The sequence below is a fragment of the Aegilops tauschii genome, chromosome 5 (assembly GCF_002575655.3).
Source record: "Aegilops tauschii subsp. strangulata cultivar AL8/78 chromosome 5, Aet v6.0, whole genome shotgun sequence".
Classification (NCBI taxonomy): Eukaryota; Viridiplantae; Streptophyta; class Magnoliopsida; order Poales; family Poaceae; genus Aegilops; species Aegilops tauschii.
Window position 1 is genome coordinate 49,547,544 of NC_053039.3, and position 5,471 is coordinate 49,553,014.

At 49.8% G+C, this 5,471-nt stretch overlaps 1 long non-coding RNA gene across 1 annotated transcript; it reads right to left on the reverse strand.

Moving 5' to 3' along the window:
• Positions 1–873: 873 nt before the first annotated feature.
• LOC141022313 (uncharacterized) lies at positions 874–4,071 on the reverse strand. Its single transcript, XR_012183594.1, has 2 exons — positions 3,591–4,071; positions 874–1,161 (listed from the first exon to the last, which is right to left on the reverse strand). It is a non-coding gene; the product is annotated as an uncharacterized lncRNA (long non-coding RNA).
• Positions 4,072–5,471: the final 1,400 nt, after the last annotated feature.

The following is a 5,471-nucleotide window of genomic DNA, read 5'->3' on the forward strand; positions in this document are numbered from 1 at the left end:
CCGGAAGGATAATTTTCAGGGAATAACTGATGATTACGTGCATTCACACGCATGTTGAATCAACAGGATCAGAATGTCAATCACAAGGATTTTAATGGTTATTGCTAGACAAATGGAATTGTCCAGATTGCAAGCAGACAAGTATTTGCAGAGCAATAGTTGGCAGAGAATTACCGGAAGATCGGGTAACATCTTAATGTATCTTGTGCATCATATGAACAACGGGGGAAGAACGGATACTCGGAAGTGCGAGGAATTATCCGTAGGGGGTATTCATGAGGCAAGAACTGCAGGGCAGTAAGCTCAAAGTGTTCTTGGAACAATAGAGAGAATTTCGGGGTATCTTGTACTAACAAGATCAATGGGATTGAATGTAGGCAAGTGTACGTAGTTATCCATACGGATATAAGTGGTAGGGAATTTGCAAGGGCGGTGGGCACAAGCGTCTCGGGAAAACATCGAATAGCATCTTCGGAACTTTCTGGTGCAGCAGGCGATCATCTATAATAAGGGGAACTCTAGGTGGATGTGATCACGAGATCCTAATGTTAGAGTTAGTAAAACCATTTTAACCCGAATAGAAGAGAGATCAGAGTCCCAGAGTATAGACGAGAAATAAAAGATCCTACTACCACCCAATGGCGATGTGGGCCCGTAAGCCGCACAGCCATGTTAGTAAAAGTTTTGCAATGTCTAGACTCGACTTCAACCAAGGAGTGTGGAAGGGGCATTCCTACAGGTAGTCGGCTCTGATACCAACTTGTGACGCCCCCGATTCAATCGTACACTAATCATGCACGCAAACGTGTACGATCAAGATCAGGGACTCACGGGAAGATATCACAACACAACTCTAAAAAATAAAGTAAGTGATACAAGCATCATAATACAAGCCAGGGGCCTCGAGGGCTCGAATACAAGTGCTCGATCATAGACGAGTCAGCGGAAGCAACAATATCTGAGTACAGACATAAGTTAAACAAGTTGCCATAAGATGGCTAGCACAAACTGGGATACAGATCGAAAGAGGCGCAGGCCTCCTGCCTGGGATCCTCCTAAACTACTCCTGGTCGTCATCGGCGGCCTGCACGTAGTAGGAAGCACCCTCTGCGTAGTAGGGGTCGTCGTCGAAGGTGGCGTCTGGCTCCTGGGCACCAACATCTGGTTGCGACAACCAGAAGAATGGAAAGGGGAAAAGAGGGAGAAAGCAACCGTGAGTACTCATCCAAAGTACTCGCAAGCAAGGATCTACACTACATATGCATGGGTATCTGTGTAAAGAGGCAATATCGGTGGACTAAACTACAGAATGCCAGAATAAGAGGGGGATAGCTAGTCCTCTCGAAGACTACGCTTCTGGCAGCCTCCATCTTGCAGCATGAAGAAGAGAATAGATGGTAAGTTCACCAAGTAGCATCGCATAGCATAATCCTACCCGGCGATCCTCTCCTCGTCGCCCTATGTGAGAGCAATCACTGAGTTATATCTGGCACTTGGAAGGGTGTGTTTTATTAAGTATCGGTTCTAGTTGTCATAAGGTCAAGGTACAACTCCAAGTCATCCTGTTACCAAAGATCACGGCTATTCGAATAGATAAACTTCCCTGCAGGGGTGCACCACATAACCCAACACGCTCGATCCCATTTGGCCGGACACACATTCCTGGGTCATGCCCGGCCTCGGAAGATCAACACGTCGCAGCCCCACCTAGGCACAACAGAGAGGTCAGCACGCCGGTCTAAATCCTATGCGCGCAGGGGTCTGGGCCCATCGTCCATTGCACACCTACACGTTGCGAACGCGGCCGGTAAGCAGACCTAGCCTCCCTAATACAAGAGCAGGCGTTCCAGTCCAATCCGGCGCGCGCCGCTCAGTCGCTGACGTCAAGAAGGCTTCGGCTGATACCACGACGTCGAGTGCCCATAACTGTTCCCGCATAGTTGGTTAGTGCGTATAGGCCAGTGGCCAAACTCAGATCAAATATCAAGAACTCGTTAAGCGTGTTAATTGAAGTATCCGTGAACGTCGACCAGCGCCAGGCCCACCTCTCTCCTAGGTGGTCTCAACCTGCCCTGTCGCTCCGCCACAAAGTAACAGTCGGGGGCCGTCGGGAACCCAGGCCCACCTCTACCGGGATGGAGCCACCTGCCCCTTCAGGCCCCATCTCCGAACAGTGTCATAAGTAATGTAACAGTATAAAGTTTATAGCATATGCCCGTGATCACCTCCCGAGTGATCACGGCCCAGTAGTATAGCATGGCAGACGGACAAGAATGTAGGGCCACTGATGGAATACTAGCATCCTATACTAAGCATTTAGGATTGCAACAATGACAGGCCATGCAGCAGAATAGGTTTAACCGAATGCAGTAACATGCTACTACTCTAATGCAAGCAGTAGAGAGAAGGAATAGGCGATATCTGGTGATCAAGGGCGGGCTTGCCTGGTTGCTCTGGCAAGAGAAGGGTTCATCGTCGATGTAGTCGATCACAGGGGTACCGGCAGCGGTCTCAAGGTCTATCGGAAAGAAGTAACGGAGGGGGAACACAATAAATAACAGAGCAATCAAAGCATCACAAAGCATAACATGGCAATACGCGGTGCTAGGGGTGATCTAACGCAGGGATAGGTGATACCGGTGAAGTAGGGAAAACATCCGGGAAAGTATTCCCGGTGTTTAACATATTTGGACAGATGAAATGGAGGGGGATTGTTGCATGTTCGCTATGCTAGGGACGTGTGGCGGACGAACGAACTGCATACTCGGATTTGGCTCATCGTTCGAGCAACTTTCATGTACAAAATATTTTCATCCGAGTTACGAATTATTTTATATGTTTTTCTAAAGTTTAATGTTTTTTGAACTTATTATTAATTCGAATTAAAAACGGAATAAACTTTTGTTACCTAGTGCTATTCTAGCCACGGTGTATGACAGTGGGGCCAGTGGGCATGGTTTGACCCAGTCAAAGATTAACTAGTCAATATATGAACAGTGTATGCGGGTCCAATTGTCATTGACTTTAGTTTAACAAAATTTTGATTAACTGAGGTGGTCCCACACGTCATTTTCTATGCACTAAGTAATCAACAATTTAATCCTAAGCTAAACTAATCTAACTAAGCAAGGGCTGGCCTCACATCCAATGGATGTGCCACAGGCTGTGGTAGGCATGGGCGCACAAGCCACAACAGCCATTGCCATCAGTAGCAGCAGCAAAACGCATCAACAAGGCAGTGGCTAGCATGAACATTAGTAGTAGCGAGGAGCAGACCCGTTGTGCCAGCAAGCAGCAAGCAGCAGCTCTAGCGCAGCAGCAGTGGCGATAGGGAGCAGCAGAGCAATGCAGTAGCAAGAAAAACAGCAGGCAGGGCTGCGGGAGCGCGGACGCGCGGGGAAGCGCAGGGGAGCAGTGGCGTGGGTGCGCGCGGGGCGCAGCCAGGGCGCGACCACCGGCAAGAGCAGGCAGGCGCGTGCGCATACTCGGAAGCTCGAACGCGGCCATGGACGAGGACGACCGAGCTCGGGGATGACAGCAAACGGCGACAAATCAAAGGGGAAAGGTGGGGAATCGGCAGAGGAGCTCACGTTGAGGCCGTGGGCGAGCTCGAGGAGGTCGGGGATGGCCGGGAGCAGCGGCATCTGGCGACGGACGACGGTGTATGCGAGGAAGACGACGGCGATGGCGGGCGAACGGGGCCTCCTAGCTTGACCCCTTTGTCGAGGGTGAAGAAGACGACGACGATGGAGCCCCTGGATGTATTCTCAGGCGCCGGGGAGGTCGGGGCGCGCTTGAGTGGCGGTTCCGACGAAGACGACCGGCGGCAGAGGTTGAAGGTTGAAGTAGGGTTCGATCCCGTTGATGGAGAGGGCCTCGGCTTGAGCCGAAGGGCAGAGCCGACGTGGACGACAACGGTGGTCCTCCGGGACGTCTCCGTGAGGCGCGGGGTGGATGGAGGCCGCAGGATCGACGGCGCCGCGGCGCCAGAGGCGTTCGGGAGAGAGTGACAGGGAGTGAGGGAGGGAGTGGTTGGTGCTAGGGTTAGGAGGGGATCGAGGGAGGGAGGCTGGCGATGTTAAGTAGGGCGAGGAGGCGCGGGTTTGCGCCACGACGCCATGGCGTCCGTGGATGTGCTCCACGATGCCCCAGCTACAGGTTGAAGGAGGGAGAGATGGGCTGACCTGGGTAAGTTGCTAGATGGGCCAAAAGTGCCCAATCGCTTAGGTCTTTTGTTTTGTTCTATTGATTTTTTGTTCTATTTTAGTTTCTGTTATTTTAGTTAGTTTCTTTTTTAATACCAAGTTAGCACCTAAATTAGTATCATCAAATATATCATTGCCACATTAATTTGCTACCCAAGCTAAAATAGTTTCGTAATTATTTGATATTTAAAAGTACTTAAATAATAGTTTTCGCTACTGTTTTATTCAGCTTATAGTATTTAAACATTTTATAAAGGTGTGGTTTCTCCACCATAATTTCCTATGAAATATTTGGTTCACTCCGAACATTTTAGTTTTAATATTTGAAAAGTTTTATTGTCTGCTTGATTTGAATTTGAATTTGAATCGATTTCGAACTAACGCGAGATTAGCAACAGTAATCGAACTGACGTGGCATCATTAGCAGAGGGTTGCTGTAGCTTAATTATCCGGGCGTCACACCAGCGCCGTTCCCGGCCACCCCCATCCTCTCGCGGCCGCGTCCGCCGCCGCTCCCAGGGGCCCCGACGAGCCACTCCGCGCGTGCCCTAACCCCCGTCCGCTCCCTGGCCGTGCACCGGTGTGCGCCGCGCCACTTCCTGGCTCTCTGCCAAGGGCTACCGTGCTCGCTCGCATGCGTGCCCGGTCGGCTGGGCTCTGCCAGTAAGGCCGGCCCCTATTTGGACTTAGAGTAGGATTAGTTAGTATCTAATTAGCTTAATAGCCAATGACATGTGGGACCATTGCTAATTTAAAATAGATAATTAAAACATGTTAAAAATTTAGTGTATGACAAAGGGTCCCACTGGACCGTTGACTGGTCAAACATGGACCAGTTAACTGCTGACTGCACAGTTGACTGGCCCCACCTGTCAACTTCATGTACACTTTCGCTGGGTACACTTTTGGGTATCCTTATCCATTTAGCTATTTACTCGAATTATTAAACGAACCCAGGAAATCCCAGAATATAATTAGAACTTTTAAAATTCATAGAAATTTATCCGTAACTCGGATGAAAAAGTGTTATACATGAAAGTTGCTCAGAACGACGAGACGAATCCGAATACGTAGCCCGTTCATCCGCCACACATCCCTAGCATAGCGAACACGCAACTTTCCCCCTCCGGTTCATCTGTCCGAAAACACGAAACACCGGGGATACTTTCCCGGATGTTTCCCCCCTTCGTCGGTATCACCTCCTACCGCGTTAGGGCACACCTAGCACCGTGCATTGTCATGTCATGCATCGTCATGCATATGTTT